General features: G+C 32.6%; 1 protein-coding gene across 3 annotated transcripts in view; it reads right to left on the minus strand.

Moving 5' to 3' along the window:
* LOC130955677 (MADS-box protein SVP-like) overlaps positions 1–12,879 on the minus strand; it is a 33,373-nt gene extending 20,494 nt beyond the window's left edge. The window contains exons 1-3 of one of the 3 annotated variants that reach the window (XM_057882600.1): positions 12,389–12,879; positions 12,033–12,180; positions 8,342–8,377 (exon numbers count right to left, since the gene is read on the minus strand). The gene's annotated coding sequence lies outside the window, so the exon portion shown is untranslated. Of the gene's footprint in view, positions 1–8,341; positions 8,378–12,032 lie in introns of all 3 variants that reach the window. The other 2 variants (XM_057882598.1, XM_057882599.1) reach the window with 2 other exon arrangements.
* Between the last annotated feature and the right edge of the window lie 10,115 nt (positions 12,880–22,994).

Genomic DNA, 22,994 nt, shown 5'->3' on the forward strand with positions numbered 1-22,994 from the left:
GAATCAGAAGATGAAGACTACTACAAAAAGAAGAAGTCCAAGAAGAACAGGAAGCAGAGCTGTACTGCTCCTCCAAAGTTCTATCCACCAGATGAACCTGGAGAACCACCAAGGTTTTATTTAAGGAAGAAGAAAAAGAAAATCCTTAGGCCTCAATTCTCAGATCCTATTGCTGTACCATGTATAGCAACCCTCAAGCCTTATGAGCAGGAGTTTCCTCCTCTACAGGTTTCCACTGACAGTCAAAGGATTACTCGACGGCCATACATAGCCCCAAAAGGAGTAACTCCACAGGGAATTCAGTCAACTTCACCTCAAGATGAGGTACTGAATTGACAAACGGAGAATGCTGTTAGCCAAAACAAAGTCCTGTTGAGAATCAATCATACTTTGGAGACACTCGTTGAGAAGACAGACAATTTGTCCTCACAAGTGTATTCAGTTCAAACTCAAGTTGATGAGCTAAGAAATAGATTGACCATACAAGCCCAAAAACTTGACCAAGACCTAAAGGCTTACATCCAAACCCATTACTTTGGCCCAGATTTCCAAAAAAAAGACCAAGAGCTTACCCGTATTAAAGCCCAGATCAGACAGATCGAACAAGACCAAGCTAGACAACCCAAGCCACAAGCTTTGGCCACAGATCCATTAGCCTTATATCCACCACAGTATCCCATGTACACACCCACTTACATTCCTCCACAGCAGCCAACCATAAATGAACCTGATTATGACCACATCTTCAAGACCCATTATCACCTTGCCCGAAGACTTCACACAAAGCCTAAACCACACCCGGTTCAACCTACAGGACCTTCACAAAAAAAGATGCATAATCCACCATGGTCAGAAAGAGAATTTCTCAGAGGAGAAATCTCTGGAGAAAAAACTGAGGCAATTTCCAAAGGAAAAGAAGAACAGGCACCAGAAAAGAGGACAATCGGAATGATTGATGCAGACATCACTTCAAGTGATTCGTTTGAAGAAGTAACGTCTGACTCATCAGATTTTTCGGTTGAAGAATCATCTGAGGAAGATCAGATTGCAGATCTTTCTGCAATAGCAATGGTTGATCAAGCCAACCCAACCTCAGAAGAAGAAGGAGAAGGAATAGTTGTAGAAGAAGAAGATGATAATCCTCCTCCACAGACCAAGTCCACTCAGACAAAAGCAGGCAACCATTATTTCACTTTCGATAACCTTCCTCCTCACAAGTACAGAGAAAGGTTGAATGATTTTAGAGCCTGGATTGATACCAAGATGACTAGCCCTAATGCAGATATCCAGCAAGTACTCTCTGAGTTTGTCACCAGAATGACCGGCAATCTTAGAGAATGGATAAACACATTAAGTGAATATGAGCGAATGCAGCTTACTGGTGGAAGTGCTGCTCAGTTTCTAGGAAGATTGCATAGAGAATTCCTAGGAGACATTGGGATTATCCAGCAGAGAAATTCCCAAGAATACTATGAGATGAAATGCTGTTCACTCAATAAGAAAGATCTGGAAAAGCATTTCAAAAGAATGCAGGCCAAATACTATCCTCTTGGGGGACAGAGCAACTCAACGCTCAAAGAAGTGTATCTTGCTTCACTCCCAAAAGAGCTCCTACCAGAGATAAGAAGAACAATGGCCATCTACCAGAAGGATATTCCAACAATAACCTTCGGAGAAATCTATCAATTGGCTCTAGCAGCTCTTGATAAGCTCTGCAATCAGCAAGACCTGATCAAACAGCTAGCCAGGAATTCCCTCAAACTAAAGGGAGCGTGCAACAAGTCTTATCTGCAGATCAAATGCAAAGATAAAGACTCTTGTGACTGCCATACAAAAAAGAAGCACCACTACAGAAGGACCAGACGGTCAGATTTTGATCAAAGCCGTTTTAGCAGAAGAAGAAAGTTTAAAGGAAAGAAACGGTTCTTCAGAAAAAAGACTTTCAAGGACAAGCGAACCAACAAATGCTTTCTTTGTGGACAAACTGGGCACTTTGCCAAGAAATGTCCCAATAAGAAGCAGACAAGCAAAAGAGAAATAAAGATGCTTCAATCTCTACAAGAAGCTGTCTTAACCCGAGAAGATGAAGATCTTGAATCTATCCTTGAAGAACAGTCAGAAGCAGATGAGTACACAAAATATGTGCTTCATGATCCTGAAGATGATCCTTCTGATGATGACTACAGGCCAATCCATTATATGGCACCTGCTCCGCCTCAACAGTGGATGGCAGAAGAAGGATGCCTAGGAAGCTTAGGTTCCAAAAGAATTGATGGGATCCAACAACCCCATTTTAAAGTCAAACTTTTGGCGTCCAAGTATGATGTGCCAAAAAAGGCCGTAGCACTACTTGATACAGGATCTTGTGCAACCGTTGTCAGGCCCAATTTGTTACCTGATGAAATTTGGGCTCCTCATGACAAGACCTACACAACAGCCAGCCAGGAAAGATTTATTATTGATCGTATTTCCAGAGGAAAAATTGGAATACAAATATTTCCTGAAATGGTGATTTGGCTGAAAGTTCTGGGAAGCTACCTCCCTGAGAAGGATGTACTGTTTGGTTTCGATGCATACTACCAAACGCAGGGAATGTCAATATGGCCAGAAGGATTGAAATTCAAAAGGAAATTCTTGCCATTTCTTGAAAACAGAGGCATCTATGAAATTAGCAAGGCTCCTTCAGACTATGAAGCTATCCAGAACAGGTTATTGAAAACTTGTTGTGACAGCCATGACAAGTTTGATCACCCTTTTCCTTTATGGAAGAATCAAGAATTCTTCATTCAATTGCCCTTCAAAAAGAATGAAGACATCAATCCTACCAAGGCAACCCATTCAGGAATGAATCCTGAAGATCTGAAGTTAGCAAGAGAAGAATGCGCTTCGTTACTGAAGCAAGGTTTGATTGAACCAACAACTTCTAACTGGGCATGCCAAGCATTCTATGTGGAAAAGAGGTCTGAACAAATCAGAGGAAAGAAGAGACTGGTGATTGATTACAAGCCCTTAAACCTCTTCTTACAAGATGACAAGTTTCCACTACCAAGGATTGACGCCATAACTCCGCGGCTTAGTGAAGCTAAACTTTTCAGTAAGTTTGACCTCAAAGCAGGATTTTGGCAACTGGGTATCCACCCCAAAGATAGATATAAAACGGGTTTTTGCATACCTGATGCCCAATACCAATGGACTGTCATGCCATTTGGACTAAAGGTAGCTCCATCATTATTCCAAAAAACTATGATCAGAATCTTTGAGCCCATACTCCACTCAGCCCTCATTTACATAGATGACATCCTACTGTTCTCAAAGGACGGCCCAACTCATCAGGCCCTTCTGATCCAGTTCACTGAAATCGTGGAAAAATATGGAATAATGCTATCTGAAAAAAAAAAGCCTTATTGGTCAGACCCAAATTGATTTCTTGGGAATGACTTTCAATAATGGTTTCTTCCAGCCTGGAGAGCACATCTCAAAGGAACTATTAAACTTTCCTGATAACCACCTGACAACAAAACAGGTCCAACAGTTCTTAGGCATCATCAATTACATCCGTGACTTTCTTCCGGATGTCACGAGACACACAAGCCAGTTGTCAAAGTTACTAACAAAGAAACCCCCACCTTGGGGTCCTAAACAGACGACAGCTGTCAAGTACCTGAGAGAAGTAGCACAGAGACCCCCACCATTGAAAATTCCTAGCAATGGACAACGCATCCTGCAAACTGATGCTAGTGATAACTACTGGGGAGCTGTTCTCCTTGAAGAGATTGATGGAACAAGACATTACTGTGCGCATGCTAGTGGACAGTTCAAGGAGTCAGAAAGACATTACCATGCTACATACAAGGAGGTCCTCGCAGTCAAAAGAGGAATCGAGAAGTTCAGTTTTCACTTGAGTGCGTATCATTTCATTGTGGAAATGGACAATACGTCCTTTCCATCCATGCTGGACACCAAAGGAAAGATACTACCAAACTCACAACTTCTAAGATGGAAAGATTGGTTCTCACGCTATAAATTCACAGTAAAACACATCAAAGGAAACCACAACACCATAGCTGACTACCTTTCCAGACCAACCAAAGAACTTCCACCAAAAGTTCTTCACATCCTAGCCATGAATAGAGCTTCACCACCAACCTTCCCTCTTCCAGACTGCCCTCAAGACCATAAGTTCTATAGAAGAGAACCTGGACCGTTTCCTTTTTCCCTTCGACCTAGGACTGCTGCTGAGGTCAAGACCCTAGCTGAAGAATGCCTGTTTTACTGGTTACACAGGCTCCTCCTTGTTACCCAAATCACAGCAAAACCTCAACACTTTCACCCGAAAACACCTTATCATATTATACCCACCATTAAAGGTGAAATTCCTGAAGAAATGCTGTGGTTCATGTGGGCACTTTCTGTTCAGTATGATTGTGCCATCATAGTTCCTGGAATTGCTATGTACAGATTTCTCTGTGACAAAAGCTTCTCAGGAACAAATCTTGAGAAACTTCTCAAGATGTTTGCACCTATTCCATTTTGGAGAGGAAAACTCTTCAGTGCACTAACAGACCATGACGTTTGGAATATCCCTGATAAGCTGAGACACAGGTTTTATTATGCCTTTGTCTTGAGAAGACTATTTGCTTACCGTCAAGGGATCCTCTACACCAGAAACAACATCAACATTGTTGGTTATTCAAAGATATGGCCCACAGATGAGAAACACTGTCTCAACAATCTGGCCAAACATCTCACCTTCCACAACAATCCTAACGTTGATGTACTCACAGAAGCCATTGAAGGACTATCACTTTCAGCAGAAGAGGAAGCTTCCTCCTCCAGGACTGTACAGGAAGAATTAAGAGAATTCCAAGCCAACTTCCTTGCTTCATCTGTAACTTATCCTACACCACCACTCTCCCAGAATGAACACCCATGGAATTCTCCTCTTGAAGATCAAGCCATCTATGGCTATGGACACATTGAAGACGAAGAACCAGGATCAAGAGTCTATCCAGTACCGCCAAGTCCAACATATGTGGATGCTGGGATTGAAGATGATGATACTGAGGATCAATGCACACAAGGACCACATGACCTTGAGGATGACATTGATGAACATGAGCCCATTACGAAATACAGTCCGTGAAAAATGGGACCCAGCAATAAGCATAATGTCCAGAAGTAATTATGATATTTTGTCTTTTATAATCATGTAAAATACGGTGTGACATAAAGTAAGTTTGTCCTTTTATAATCATAAAGAGGAGTGATGTGAGATAAAGCTGTCATAATGTAACCAAGGATAAGATTCCTTCTTATCCCTTAGTAGTGCGGTCCACGTGTCTGTATTCAAGTAGCTTGTTTAAAGTTGTTTGTCTCGTTGTAATGATGGATAAGATTCTTTCTTATCCTCCACTACCCAAGAGCCTCTATATATAGAGGACTCTCCCATTGTAACAAACTAGAAGTTAATCTTTCAATATAACCATTGTAAGATATTCACCATGAATACTCTCTAAATCTCTCTCTCTCTGAAATCTTGAGTCTTCAATATGCTTATCTTTGCTTACTAGTTTCACGTATGCTCTAGGCTTGCCTCATTCTTGAGGATCCTGCCTATCAGAAATGAAACTGATCCGATCCATGAGAAGTTCCAGTATTGGAAAGAAAGAACATATCGGCATCCATGACGATCTTGTCATAAGGTCCCTTGAATCCCCAATTGAGATGAGTTTAGTGGGAAATCGGGATAGAGATGACAAGAGGTATTGGTCCCTTGGTATGTTCTTTCAGAAGTACGTATAAAACAATAAAAATAAAATATAAAAAATAAAAACATAAAATTTAATATTTTTATATTTTATTTAATAATAAAATAAAAAATAAATTTTGTCTTTTTTTAATATTTTGTATTCTTTCTATTAAAATAAATATAAAATATACTAATTTAATATCTCTAGATATGATGTTTTTATTTATATCTTATCTACTAAAAATAATTTTATATTTCTATATTTTTATATTAATATTTCATCTTTATAAACAAATACAATCTTACAGAACAAATACAAGTTTACAATACCATATTTCTCACAAAAATAAATACAATTTTCTGTAGATTTTATTAATTATTAACAGTTTTTTTTAAAGTTGCAACTAGTTAATAAATTATTATATATACAAAATAAACTTTATTATATATTAGTTTATCTACTAAACTAATCTAATTTAGTCATTTGCAGACAACATTAATCCAAGAATTTAATGCAACCTGAAGGATAACCTTTACAAATCTCTCTACTTTTGAGTATATGAAATTAAGTTAGACCTATTAAATGGTACAAGAATTTGAAAGAATTTTTTATTTTAAATTACTTTAAAAGCTTGATTACAAAACTTATTCTATACAATCATCTTAGAAAAAGATTTGAAATTGTTTAGCATTATATCTCACATCACATACTTGGGTGAAATTATTTTTTCTATTTAAGGATAAAAATTTCACATAATTACTAATTCATATTAAAAAATCATAAATTGAAGTGGATGGTTTTTTGAAATAATTTTTACTTATAATTTATTCTTCTATTGAAAATATACCATAAAAAATAATATTTTTAGAAAAATATCACAAAATCAAATGAGTGTATGAAATAGTTATCTTTAAATTTTATTTTATTTTCAAATATTATATTATAATAAATTTAATTTTGATACAATAATAATATAAAAACATTTATGCAAACATCAAATTTAGATCATACATTTAGATGACTTTTTAAATCATGTATTTAAAAATTATTTTTACTGATGTAATTATACTCGATTAATTATTTGTGGAAAATTCTTTTGAAAATACACAAGTTATTTTATAATTATTTTGAATTTTAAAAACAATTTTTATCAATACTATTCATGTGATTTTTGCTTGTTAAGAGTTTTTATATAAAAAAAAATTCACTAGTTAATTAAAAAACAATTGAAGATAAAAAACTAGAGATCATTCCACATACCAAACCAAAACTAATTTAGTTATTACGAGGAATTTAAAGCATCCATCTCCCACACATCTCATCTCATAAGATATATTACTTCTATCTTAACACTATATATTTTCATCTCCTATACATCAAAAAGAGAGAAGAACATCATGAATATAATAATAGGTACAGAATCCATTATAAAATATCCAATTTAGAATGAACAAATAAACAATGTTAAGAGTAAAAAAACTACATAAATGTATGGTGTGAAGTACATTTTGAAATCACTTGATTTTTCACATGTCAAAAGTTTTTAAATGAATAAAAATTTTAGTTGAGCATTTGCATTTGTATACTTATCAAAATCCTCATGGACATTTTTCTAAGATTATCCAAACATAAGATAGTTGTCAATACAAAAAGCAATGTTATCCCGTGCACATTTTTTTTTGTAAGAGTTCTGCCATACAACATCCAAGGTGAGTAATAAACAGTAAAAAAAATACAACCTAAATACTTATTGTCACGTGTTCAATAATTCTCTTTTCATCTAACTTGAGTTTTCCTATCTAAACAACAAAAATAGTATATTATGTTTAAATTAGTAAAAGATATAGCCATATAGTACATAATTCTAAACCGAATATTAAATAATATACTTTAGACAAGGTTACAACACTCTTATTTCTCTTAAAAAATTAACTTCTATCTCTAACATTAAATATCAATTATTTATTATAAAGATTATTTGTATTATTTTATAATAAAGAATTAAACATCAAACAAAATTATAATATAAAAAATAAAATTATTTTAAAAATAATTTTAATAAATTTGATAGAGATAATATAAAAATAAAGAATTGAATGTCTTGATGTGTGAGTACATTTTTATTTGAGTACTTTAATTTTTATATTTTTTAGTTAGTATATATATATATATATATATATATATATATATATATATATATATTCTAATTTGATCATTACAAAAATTTTATTATAATAAAAAATAATTTAATGATAACATAATTATTAAAATTATACTAATTTGATTTAATCTCAACTCATAATTATATTTATATTATACTTGTACTTCATCATTATAATGTGTGATTTTTGACTATCTAAATGCATTATAGTCATAGATTTGATTATTAACAATAATTTACACAAGTTTGTTTACACAATCTAATAATGTCCAGTATGTATAGCACCCATACATATTATTATGAAAACATGATGCTTTAAATAAATAAAGTATACTCATAACTATGTCAAACAAGGATCTATCATATTGTTATGTTATCCTTGTAATATGAAAACTGTTTTTTTAAGTAAAAAATAATTAAGAAGCTTTACCTGTAGTCCAAAACTTGTGATGAATATCATTCCTGCCTATATCAAGAAGATAATTGTTATGGTATCTAAAAATGTTTGTCTAACGTACTAAAAAAAATAAAAATTAATATTTAATTTTAAAAGTATAAAAATAAATAATTATTAAATATTTAAAATTTACTATAAAAAATAAGTTAAGAAAAAGTTAGACATTAAATTATAAATACAGTAGAATTCACCTATAAAAATTTTTTAACACTAAAACTTCTTCATACGAAAAAAAACACAGCTAAAATAAATCAAAATATATTGAACTGTACCATAACTTTAAATTTAATTGATACAAATGCAGATCTTACTTCCATTTGAGTTGCAGCTTATTTAATACCAGATGTAGTCAGATGACATATGTAACAAATTCAACAATGCGGGAATTAACTCTATATAAGTCAAGAATCAGCCAACTGGTAAACCAGAGGCACCAATAACTTTAACCGGATGTTGCTACTGATAGGCATACGGATGTTTCTTTTTCTTGTAAATTGGATAGTTTTGGATATGATTTCTATGTTTCATGTGTTACGCATTAATAAAACATAATTAATTATATGGAACCAACTAATGAATGATCAAAGTATCTATTCCGTGATTCTCTACTATCACTAGCGTATCTTCCCTCATGTTTTGAATATGGTCAACAATAATTTAAAAAACAAATTAAATTATAAATTAATAAAACTAATTATAATTAATTATGTTGTTCTATTCTTGACTGATTATTAGTTGTTTCTGTATACTTTTCCTAACAAATTTTAGTTGTGGAAATGGATGCTAAAAATGACAACTGATAATGCTATAAAAGATTGCAAAACAAATACACCATAATCCATTACGAGATTTTACAAGTCATCATCAGAAAGCATTGAAGTAAAAAGATGAAAACCAAACAAAAATTGGATGAGTTTTGCAAAAAGAATAAAAAAATAAAATTTCAAAACAGCCCTAATAGCGGGTTAAAATAATGCATGATAAACTATATATTTTAATGATTTATACTATAAAATGTGGAGTGACTATATATATATATATATATTAAAAAGAATTAATCATAATTACATAAAAAATAATATTTATTAAAAATAGAATTATTTTATCTTTTCATGTTTAAACTTTTTTTGAAAAAATAATTTTATAATATATCATACAAAATCAAAATATATATTTACATAAAAAAATATTAAAAATTAATTATTATTTATGTGTTTTATTTTATTAATTTAAATTTAAAAAAGTAATTTTATAACAATATTAAAACTGAATCTTCACTGAATCAATACAAGATATATAAAAATACAATATTAACTCATAATAACTTGAGTAAATATATTCTATCACGCAAATTGAATCTACAAAATCTTGTATTATAAGGACATTGGAACCTGTCTTTTTTTTTTTTTCTATTTTTAAGTGAGTTTTGGATAAATATTCTTTTCTAGGTTGAATACAGAACAGATGTTCTAGCATTTATACTCAATTATTTCTCTATCAACTTTTCACATGCCATGATCAGCTCATATTAGTCATAGGAATTTTTACAGAGCACTATAAAATTTTTAATGAGTAAAAAATATACCTATCTTTATTCTGCACAGTATATGGCAACATAGACGGATACCTTTAATAATATCCATTATCCATCATGTTACATATATATATAAATAAAAGACTAAGTCGGTAGTTTGACTCATATAATTTCCAAAGGCCAACTCTTAGCCTGATTGTGTTGTCTCTGACAAAGACATCATGAAAATATTTTTTACATAGATACCTTTAATAACCCACCAAGTTCAATATATATCCATTATCCATCATGTTTTATATATATAAAAGTAAAACTAACTCGGTTGTTTGACTCATAATTTCCAAAAGCTAATTATTAGCCTGAATATTGTTGTCTTTGACAAAGAAATCATGAATTTTTTTTGTAAAATATTTAGAATAAAAATATTTTAAAGATTATAGTTAAACTTAAAATAAATTTTTCTAACACCATATCTTCACTTAAATTTTGCAGTCAATTTATTTTTAAAATTTTAAATTTTAATATTAATTAATAATTTAATACTATTTTTTCAATGAAACACGAGTAATAATGTTATGTTTATATTAAAATGAATGATTAAAATCAGATGTAATATATTTATATATAAATAATTTAATTAATTTATAATATATATTTTATACTTTAATAAATATTTTAATTAATAATTAATTTTAATATACATCTATCATAATTATATATTTGTTTTATTTTATGTTATTAATATTTTTTAATAAAAAAAAACATTATGTATGCAAACAAAAAGAAGGAATATAACTTAAAACTCACGTACTAATTAATGATGATTATTTCAAAATTTAAATACTAGGAGATACTAATATATTAATATTATGTAAAGATTGATCTCAATATCAAATTTATGTTAAAACTTTAAATTATTTAACAGATAAATATATTCGTATCATTTTAAACAAAAGAAATGCACAAATTAGTTATCATGAACAATTGTTTATTAAAAGGCAAAGAAAAAAGTATTTTAACAATGATGGAAACTCACATACAGTTGTCTTTGTTAGATTATAATTTAGTTAAATGTATCAAATTATTTATCAATTCTTAACTAGTAACTTTACACAAAAATAAATACAATGAGTCTCTACCTATAATAATAAATATAATTATAGCAACTATCAAATGACACAAAATACATATGCTTTCCAAGTATTTATAATTCCTTTAGTTTTTCATATTAGTTATGATTTCTATGTTAAAAAACATTATCAGCAGTACTTGATATATTACTACATAGCCACCATCTAATTAATTCAAGTAATTAATATGATATTTGAAGATAAAGATATGTGAACTTCTTTATTTTTGCCAACTATATTGCTCTATATTTTCTATTTTATAATATTAAAATCTTATTAAATATACAATTTAGCAAAAAGGAAAGACAATGAAAAAAACATGCTAGCTTGTTAATTATCTTGCCATAAAGATAAGAGGGGAAGGAAAAAATTTTAAAGGAAAAATAAGGAAGAAAACTATAACTAAGTCAACAATATTTTTGAGTACATGTTGAGCACACAGGTAAGAGCTCTATTCCTATGATGTTGAGTTGTTTTTGTTATATGATAATATATATGAACAAAGTCTAAAACTAATGGATATATTAAAGGATTTGTAATATATCAAGGTATTTAACAAAACTAGAAGAAGTCAACACCAACTTTGCAAATTAAAATAGTCTCAATTTCACTATGCACCTTATAAATAATATCCTTTATGTTCATATATCACTCCCACAAGGCAAACCGAACATTAAGTCATGATATATGTGAATATATATCATGTATATCCTTTAATTGCTCTACCATATCATCGTATGTTATGTTTTTCTTTGTATATAAAAAATTTTCTGTAGAATAAAAAATTGTTTATACTCATCTAGGCACTAAGTTAGTTGCTGTTATCTCTTAAACTATAAGATCTTTAGCTAGTGATGAGTTAGAAACACAAAAGAACATGATGAATATAGGAAAAAAAGAGAGCATAGATGGTGACTTTTGTAAAACTCTTGAGTCTAAACATATAATAATGATACAGGTAGACATCACAGTACAAAGGGAAAGGAATATATAGAGGCACCTTGAGATACACCAAATATCTGAAGACACATACAGCTACTGTAGTTTTGCGGATTGGAGGTGAAATAAGAAGAGTAGCAAGTTGTATATACCATATACAGCGCAGTAGATCCACGGTTGAAGTCTGTATATCTTTCTTCCTCATTTACCTTAACAAAAAATAAACAAATATACAAATCTAAGAGCGGTAATTAGGGATAAATCAAAACTGGAGTTACACTCAGAGGGAAGACAGTGAAAAGAAGAAGATCGAACTTATGCACAAATATGTATTGAAACCTCAGATCCAAATCAGGAGTGCAGATCAGAAAATAATAAGTAATTATTTTTAGCTGAAAGAGATAATAGAAACGTAACCTTGCAGAAGTTAGTAAAGTGAGACTCCGATCCCGCGAGCCAGATCTGAGAGAGGGAGTAGCGGCTGCTTCGTCTGAGAGAAGGATCGGAGATGAACATCGTCCTCAGGAATCACAGAAAAACTTAAAACACAGACGTTTTTGGTTATTTACTATTTAGAGAAGGAGATAGGTACAGGAGTTCCTTTTTTTTCTTTTTCTTATTTTTTTCTTCGACCAAAAAGGGATAAAAAAAAATTTAAAAGCGAGGTAAGAGTGCAGCACAAGTCACAAGTGAAGGAAAAAGGGAACTTTGCTTAACACTGATGAAATCAGGTACGGACATTACTAATCCAAACCATGCGTAACATTGGAGCAGTGAGTGAGGGTAGTGGTAAGCCCGTAAGGGTGAGGGAGCGAGGGACGCACAAATAAGCTGTTCGTACTAATGACCATTTTCCATTATTTTTTTATTTTTTTATTTTTGGAAACTCTTGAATTTTTTATTTTTTATCTTTACTTTCCTTTTCTGGGCTGCTTTGCTGGCACCTTCTAGCACCACACGAGATTCAGCATATGAAAATTCTTCCATCACTACAACAAATTTATTCTTCAATAAAAAGTGTGACTACAAGTCTAGAAGTGACGATTTTACTAAAAATTATGCTTATTTAATTATCGAGAGGTTTTAACCGAGATTACTTACGAAATGAGAGCATATTATATTAATTATCAAAGACGTCGCTTTTCAATATCAAAATTTATATTTTTAGCGATATAAAATTTTAGAGACATAAATAGATTATGTTTTTAAAATATATATTTCCAAATTAATTCTCTAATTTATTTATTTATACTTATAGGTATTAAGAAAATTCTAAATATACCAAAAAATACAGGATAAAATCCCAAATTATATATTCATCAAAAAGAAAAGTAACAGACAATAAAATTAAATATCACATTTAAATTTTTAAAAGATCATTATATACAATAACCTAAAAATAGAAAATTGGATAAATAATCAATAACGCTCATAAAGTGCTCGAATAGAGAGCGCTTTTAAACCCCTCAAATAACTAGATTACAACCAAAGCCATAATCAATAATCTACAATAGACTAGTCAATGAAACCCGTAGATTCCCTTGCATACCCTTTTTCTCTTCCTTTGCCATTGTTTCCACTGATTCCTCTGAGCTAACATAGGTGGAAGAAGCAAACAGAAGGTTGTTCTGCACTCCAGACAATACTTGAAATTCAAATTGTTCAAAGAACAAAGAAAGTATGAAAACATGTTCATGTGTATATCATATAATTACTTTTGATTTAGACAAGCTGCTATCCAGTTTAAAGGATACATATCAGCTTTGTCTTCCCTGTTATTCTATCCTTTACATCCTGAGTTTCTTAGGGGACCAAGGCTGCATAAGCATGATAGTTTGTTTAAAAGAATTATCAACTTTCTTTACATTTTATATGCAACAGGAAAATACAAATGCATACGAAATCCTCCAACCATCAAAATTAAACAGGTAGTTTGAGAATTATATCAATCTCATTTTATAAGTCCACTGAAACTTGAAATCAAACCTCTATTTGAAAAAGAAAAAGAAAATTGAACTTGAACATCTTAAAGTTGCTGGAAACTTTATTACCAGATACAATACATGAGGACAACTCTAATAAAAAATATGCAAAAAAAGAGAAAGAGGTATTAGGCATGTAATAAGAACCAAAACAGGGGACTATTTCTGTTGAGAACAAAACGACCCATTCCCACAATAAAGTATGTACTAGCTAAGACCAGCACATACAAGTCTTGTTTCTTGTAGTGTTCGGGTAATGTAGCTTGCTAATAGTTCTCACTTCTCATGATAAAGAACAAAGAATCAGCAAATGCAAGTTCTTGTTCCATAACTTTGGGGTTCATAGCTGCAAACAGATTAGCAAGTACCTGTTCATTTCATTTGCCTTGTAAGGAAATCTGAAACCTTATAGACATGTAAAATAGCTTGAAATACCTTAGTAAGTGATATCATGTGAGCTGCCTTAGCAGATAAATCTCTAAACATGAGATATCTGCAAAAATATTAACAGTAATGAATCACTTTATGCACCCCAAAGGCCCAAAGTAAGAATATAAGAATTTATATCATATTCTACATAAAATATTTGAATTTAATTTTAATGCATTGTTAGTGTAAAGTAGTTTTAATTGTACATCTAATTACGTAATGCCACATAGCAAAAATAATTACTTTTCACATTGACCACATGAATAATCATCTAAAAGAACAGATGTGATTGCAGAACTGTGTAAAACATTTTATAGATAAGGTTAGCAACTTAGCATAAAAGAGCCATAAAACAAGACTATGTATCTTTATTCTTCTCTTATGCTTTATAACAACACGGTAGAAAAATGGTAGCTATTTTTAATTACTTCTCTTAGTAGTAGATGTCTGAAACAAATATTTTGGAGTCCATTGTTGAATACAATACACCCTTTTTGGAGGTTCACATCAATTACTCAAAATAGAGATGAGATAATGACAATCTGCACATACCTCTCTAGAGCATTAAAATGATTGTGTAGAACATATCTGGGGAAGTTGGTGGATCCACAATATATGTCACTATGAACCTCCAACCCATGTACCCGGAACTGGAAGTGCAGAAATTTACAATAGCAGCACCATTCAAATTTTCATGAATAGAAGAGGAAACAAAAATTATGATAAGTATGTTTAAATGTAAACATCCATATAGCATACCAGTTTCAGAAGCACCAAAAGCAAAACAACACAGAAGCAACAAGCAAGCTTAAAAAAATAGAACTTATTGAAATTCTCAAATAGCAACAGAAGCCATGTTAGAAATATAACAATTACTGTTGTCTTCTTATATCAATTTAAATTTTTTGGATGAATAGTTTCATGAAAATTCTTTGTCTGTGAGGTTTAGAGTTCACCCAAAAGTAAAAAATAGCATAAACAAATAAATGAAAAAAGAATGTCTATACAAAAGTCAAACAAATTTAAAAGAAATTTTTGTTTTGAGGGAGAGTTTTCTCTCCTATTATTTTAAACTTTTGAAATAAGTGATTTTATGATCATCAAAATGGTACAACAGAATTTCACAACACAATGGAACAATGACCATTGTGTTTCCTCCAAGAAATGCAACATATAATATATAATTTCACAATAACCTCAAGAAATGGAGCAAATATGTATAGAACACAAATAGAAAATTAGTCGCAAATTAATTATCGTTTAACATTTTGAAAGTAAAAAATACTTATGGTTTATCAGTGGCTAAAAGAAGGAGTGGTTGAATCTTAGCCCATTTTTTACTTAATAATACTTGCTGTCCTTATAGGAAACTTGAGGAGATATTTCTTGTTTTTGTCTCGTGCCTAGTCAAGAGACTTTTTCTTTTTGTCTCGTAACTAGCCAAGAGATATTTTCAGTTTTGTCTCTTATGCAGCAGAAACAGAAATGGAGTAGAAGAGAGAGAAAATCACACCAAAATGTATCCTGGTTCAGCTGCTAAGTGCAATGCAGCCTACATCCAGTCTCCATCATAACAATGATGGAATTTCACTATAATCATCATGATTACATACACCAATTCTCCCTAGGAACTACCCTTCCTATCCGGAACAAGTCCAGAATCTAACCCCAATCCTGAACTTTACTTGGTCACCTACCAAGCTTTCAACTGCTAAGTGCTAACCCAACTTGCAAGGGGATTCCCACAGAATCATGAAACACAACACAGATGTACAAAGGACCTCTAAGGACATCTATGGCTTTTTCTTTTAATTTTGTGCACTCTGCCTTTTTCTGCTTTATAGTTTTTACTTACAAACCTCACTGTTTGTCTTTTTCCATGAGACTCAAGATAGACAAAATTAAACAGAAAAATACAAAATAAAGAACATTGAAGGAGAAGAACTTCTGTTAGTTGGGGTAGCTATAGGAATACTATGCTTTTACTCTTTTCCTTACTCCAAGCCCTGACTGTTATCCCTTATTTATAGAAAGGGAAGCCTCCAAGGTTGAAACTCTTAAACCGAGCTAAACTTCTTCTTCTTCATGCAAAAACCGGTTCGGCCAGAGAGAGAGAGGAGAGATAACCAAATATAAAATCCAACATGCAATTACCTCTGTGTCTTTCCTTCACACCAAACTTCACCAATTTGAGCCATCCATCTTGACTTACACTCCAAGAAGGATTCTTAGCCCTTGATGAGTTCTTGATTATGACAGCTCGCTCCATCTGCTCTAACTTTTGCCTCCTCCATCACGTAGCTACTGTAGCTACTTCCTGTGGTGGTTGATCAAAAGTAGAGACGAGTTATGCCTCCAAGGATCTTCTTCTTCTGACCGAAATGATCTTCTTCCATTTTAGGGTATGGAGAGCTTAAGATTACTTCAACACATCTTGCCTTTGTGGTAAAGATCTTAGCCACAACATACTTCAAATTTTCTTTTTCTTGATGCCATCATCATAATAGCTTCTAGCTTCTTCTTCTTCACTCTGATATCTTGCAAAAGCTTCCATATTTCCTGTGAAGTGACTGAAAGTGAAGAGAGAGTATAGAGAGAAGAGAAAGAAATTGAAAGACTTTGAATTAGGAAAGAGAATGAAATTAATTGAGTTTGTTTCTTCCCTTTTGCTGAGTAGCGTGTATCATTAATAATGGCAATAAAATCAATTGCTATTTCTCTCTCATGATTCCAATGCAATTAATGTGAATTGAATTTAATTTGAAATCCATCTTATGATGAGAGGAAGAGAGTGACCGAACTAAGCATGCAAGTTTCTCTCTTTCTCATTTTTCAATTTGGACCAAGCTAGTGGATCTCTTCTTCAAAAATGATCTGGGCTAATATTTAAATTTGGCCCAACAAGTATAATGACAATTCAGCCATAACACCTTAAACAATTTTGGACCAAGGCTGAATATTATATTTACATTGGGCTTGCTAATTTTTCTTTCCTTTTTGGCCCTAAAACAAAATCTACAAATAATAAAAATTATTAATTAGCAAATATGAAATTAAAGTTTAAATTAATAATTTTGTAATTAATTATATTAATAATGTTTGATCATCATCAATTTAATTTGGAGTTTTTCAAACTCATCAATCTCCCCCTTGATGACAAACATTATTAAAAATTGAAATGGAAAGAAATTAAAGATTAGAGTACTCCCTTTGAAGATTAGGATTCCTCCCCCTTTCCTATTGTCACATAGCTTCCCCTAAATATGAGCCATTTTACCAAGAGAAGTATTACCTGTAACAATTTTTATCAAGCCTAAAGCCATAATGTCTTCAACATATGGTAATTTGAAATGTTGAATGACTTGATTTATGAGTAGAAGTGAAATGATAAACAAAACTAATTTGTTATCATGTAAATGATTTTCTGCTCAATGACAAACAAAATACTTAAGTACTGAGTACATAGCACCCGAAAACAAAAATCGTTGCCTAATTATTTGATTAAATAAACAACATTTTTCAGCCATCATATCAGACCAAAAGTTATCAGTTAAAGCAAGAAAAACATTTTTAATCAAACATAATCATATCAGAGCATACAAACAAAAATTTATCCAAGATGTCACAACACAACAATTTTCTACACATCAGAGCACAAAAAACACAACTAAGTTCCAAATACAGCAAACATTTCAACAAAATAATGGAACCTAGAGTTTATGCGCATGGGTGATCATGAATCCAGAAGGATTTCAGCCCCTGTTTATTTTCAATTTTTCAACCTTTTCTCCCCCTTTAGTCATCAAAGGGGAACCTGCAAGAAATCAAATGGTATGCAAACAGATATAACCAGAACCAGAATATTCAAGAGTTTTAACAAAATGATAGTGGTCCATAGTATCCAACAGCATACAGTATATCAAAATATAACATAATCAAAGTTCAATAAGATCAATCATCAGACAGATTGTACTCAGAGCCAGATGCATCATCCTCATTTGCAGCACCTGTTTCTTGTTCTAAGTTCTGAATCATCAGATTCACTCTTTCTGTGCATTTGTTCCATGCCTTTTCATTCTCATATGCCTGTTTTCGAGCAGCCTTGTAGGATTGCACCATTAATTTTGACATGTTGGAGAACTCCATGAAGACTTCCTTGATGGATTCTGCCACCTTGGCTGGCTCAGCTGGGCGACTTTCGAGATCACTGTCAGAACCTGTATTTGGCACAGAGCGTTTTCCTTTGCCTTTCATAAATCCCGCAACTCCTCCTTCTTTGATTGTTGAAACCTTATTCTCTACAGCCTCATTAAGTAGATCAACATTAAAGTATTCAAAGATGCATGTAAGAAATATGCCATAGAAAAGATTAGCCTTTTTGGTACTTCTAACACACTCTCACATGTATCTTATCATGAGATATGCAAAAGAAATAGAAGATGAAGTAATAACAGCAAAAAGGACTAAGGTATCAGAAACGGTTACTCTATGGTATGAACCACTCTGTGGCTGATAAATGAATTTTTTGCCGGTATAGAAATTATCAAGTAGTCAATCGTAGTATAGTCTAAACCGACGCAAAATCCATCATCAAACAATTCTACAATCTATAACCAAGAGTATTAGTCCCGAGTCGTTCTTCCCTAGGAATGCTGTAAATCATGTTGCTTGTATGTGAAGTTTGTATTCATAGGTTTTGATGAATGACAAACCAACAAACGACATGAAAGACAAACCAACAAACAACTTGAATGAACAAGCATGTTGAAAGATCAACCAACATTCAACGTTGAGGAATGAAGAGTTGAAAGCAACACAACAACAACAAGAAACTCAAGTCCACAACATTTGAAGACAAGTATAGTGTCTTAGGACTTAGGTAACTTCTTGTTAAGAACCAATTGCTAAATCTCTCAACACACACTCACAAAATGTTTTGATGCACATCTTGCAATTCGATGCTAGCCAAATGGTTTAAAAACTTGTTTTCAAAGGTACAAAAGCATAGGAATTGACTCCAACAAATTTGAGATCAATCCTAAGCATTTTGAAGTTATTTTAAGCCATTCTTTAAGGTTTGCATCGATGCACACTCGTCTTGCATCGATGCAAAGCATGCAACGACTTGTTGCATCGATGCAAAGATGTTTGCATCGATGCAACCTAGCTGAAAATTCAAATTTCAGCGTCAAAGACACATTTGCATCGATGCAAAGTGTTATGCATCGATGCAAATAATTCAAAAACATAAAAAACGGCTAGTTTTGACATAAAGGCTCCATCCCATTAATTCCCTAACGTTTCTAAGGTTTGGGGAATCTATAAATGGATGGATTGAAGCCTTATTTCACATCTTTGAGCATTTGCAAACCATCTTGTTCATATTCTTTCATTCTACATATTTTTAAGGTGTTATAATACACAATTTGAGAGAGCAATATCAATTGGTTCAATAGTGCTAAACTTGTAATCATACACTCTTCTAGAGAGTACCCATTTCATCTCAACAATTCTTTGAGAATTGTTTTCTTGTACACCTTGTAAATTGGAGTGTGATCTCCAAGGTTGAGTCAAGAGTTATAAACACTATAGTCGGTGAGGATACCAAAGAGGTATACTAAGTACTCAAGGCAAATCTTAGAGAAGGTATCTCTAAGTGGAGTGGGTTAGTATACGAGTGGTGATCATATACCGTGAGGTGTTAGAAACTAAGGACTCGGATTGTAAAAGGTTTTGCGCGAGCACCTTGAAGCTTGGCTATAGTGGAACTTCTCAATTGCGATTGAGAAAGAAAGTGGACGTAGGACAAGGATTGTGCCGAACCACTCTAAATAGCGTTTGCATTTCTCCAAACTCATCTCTTCAACATTATTGTCTTTTACCTTTGAGCAAATAAATTGTGATCGAAAAGTAGCTTCGTAAGTACTTAAGGAGTGGCTTAAGTCCGATTGGTGAAAAGCTTGATCAATTTATTTGAGTTGGTGTCTATTGGAAAGTAAAAGCTCCTTATAAATGCTTAGCAATTGAGTTAAGCTCTTGGAAAAATACTAGTACAATAACACTTTTGTATATTGTCTTTAACTTTCGGAAAAAGATTCATTGTTATTGCAATACTCAATTCACCCCCCCTCTTGAGTAATTGTGCATAGGTTCTACAAGTGGTATCAGAGCTTAACCCTTTGAAAGACTTAACCGTTTAAGGGAAAAGATCATGGCAAGCACAGGCTTTAACAACAACAACACTAGCGAAGGTAACTCAACCGCTAGACCTCCTCTTTTTAGCGGAACAAATTACTCTTATTGGAAAAATAAGATGAGAATTTGGATCCGTTCTCAAGATGTGAGAATTTGGAAAGTGATTGAGAATGGAAATCACATTCCAACAAAGACAACAAGCGCTAAAGAAGGAGAAGCCTCCGTCTTAAAGCAAGTACCGAAAGGAGAAGATGAATATAGTGACGATGATTGGAAGAAAGTGGCAATGAATGATAAAGCCATCAACTTCATTCATTGTGCACTTAACGAGCATGATTATATGAAGATCTCTACATGTGAAACCACTAAAGAGATTTGGGATAAACTCCAAATCACTTACGAAGGAACCGACCACGTTAAGAATCAAAGGTATTTATGTTGGTTCATGAATGGGAAAATTTTAAAATGAAAGACGAAGAAAGCATTGAAGAAGCTCTTGAAAGACTCTCCAAGATCTTCAACAATCTAAGCATGCTTGGCACAAAGTACAATGATAAACAAATTGTGACCAAGGTGCTTACAAGCCTTACACCAAAATGGAACTCCAAAGTAAACGCCATTGTGGAAGGAAGGCTCTATGATCAACTTACATTTGATCAACTACGAGGTAATCTACTCACCTATGAAATGACTATGCTAAATAGACAAAAAGGTGAAGAAAGCAAGAAGAAAAGTCTCGCCCTTAAAACAACATCACTGCAAGAAGAGAGTGATGATAATGAAGAAGAAGGAGATGAAGAATTTGCACTCTTATTAAAAAGATTCAATAAGTTTGCAATGAAGAAAAATTTCAAGAGCAAAACAAAGGTACCAAAATGCTATGAGTGTGGAGAAGTTGGACACATCAAACCCAATTGTCCAAAACTTCAAAAGGAGGACAAAAACAAGAAATTTAAGAAGAAGGAGAAAGCATACATATCATGGGAGAACGAGGATGAATCCGACTCCGATGACGACGAGGTTGCAAATCTTGCTTAATGGCAAGCGAAGAAAAGGTTAGTGATGACAACTCCACTTCTTTTAATTTACAAGATGAATATGATGCCTTACTTGAGGTGTACACAAAACTTACCCAAGATTATTCTCTCCTAAAGAAAAAGAATATGGAACTTTTAAAACAAAATGAGATGTTGAAAAACGAGAATATCAATCTTGGAAAAGATAAGTGTAGCACAAGTAGTGATCCATACAAATCTTGTAAAATGCATGAAAATGAAATTACAAATCTTAAGAACACTTTAGCTAAGTTCAATGAATCTTCAAAGAACTTAGATAAAATGTTGAAAAACCAAAAGCATGTTCATAATAAGGAAGGTTTGGGTTTTGAAAAAGGAAAATTTAAAAATGCTAAAACTCCTATTAGGCAACCGCAAGCCCAAAAGGTAAGCATGCCTAAAAGGAATGAAGCCTTTAAACATCCTCCTCAACATGCTTCATTTAGAAATTATAATCACAATGCATATAGATCAAAAGATGTTGCATTTAGGAAACAACCTAGGCAACCATTTAGAAACATGCATAGGATGCATAATCCAAATGTCATATGTCATTATTGTAATAAAGTAGGTCATATAGCACCCGTATGCTTTACTAGAATTAAACATATAAACTTTCATAGTCAAGATACGAGATGGGCACCTTATGGGCATTATGCTCATACTAACCATCAAGGACCCAAATTCACTTGGGTACCTAAATCCCAATTTTAATTATTTTGTAGGTACGTGTTGGAGCTAAGGATACAAATTGGTATGTTGATAGTGGATGCTCCAAACACATGACCGGCGATGAATCAAAATTCACCGCAATAGAGCCTACAAACGGAGGAAACGTGATCTATGGAGACAACAACACCGGCAAAGTAATCGGCGTTGGAAAAGTTGGTAAAAATCCTTCTACCTCCATAGATAATGTTATACTTGTCAAAGGTCTCAAACATAATCTCATTAGTGTTAGCCAACTTTGTGACAAAGGAAACTTAGTCACCTTTGATTCAAAATGTTGTTTGATAAAAGGCAAGACACTAATGAAATTGTGCTAATTGGGCACCGTGTTGACAATGTATACATGATTAATCTAAATGAAGTCTCCTCAAATGATGTGAAATGCCTTGTTAGTAAAAATGATGAAACTTGGTTATGGCATCGTAGAGTAGCTCATGCTAACATGGACCATCTTAACAAGTTGGTCTCTAAAGAGTTAGTAATTGGCTTACCAAAGCTACGTTTTGAAAAAGACGTCCTTTGCGACGCATGTCAAAAGGGAAAACAAGTAAAGGCCTCTTTTAAATCCAAAAACATTGTTTCAACAACAAGGCCATTACAACTTTTGCACATGGATTTATTTGGTCCTTCTAG

The sequence above is a fragment of the Arachis stenosperma genome, chromosome 10, assembly GCF_014773155.1.
Source record: "Arachis stenosperma cultivar V10309 chromosome 10, arast.V10309.gnm1.PFL2, whole genome shotgun sequence".
NCBI classification, from domain to species: domain Eukaryota; kingdom Viridiplantae; phylum Streptophyta; class Magnoliopsida; order Fabales; family Fabaceae; genus Arachis; species Arachis stenosperma.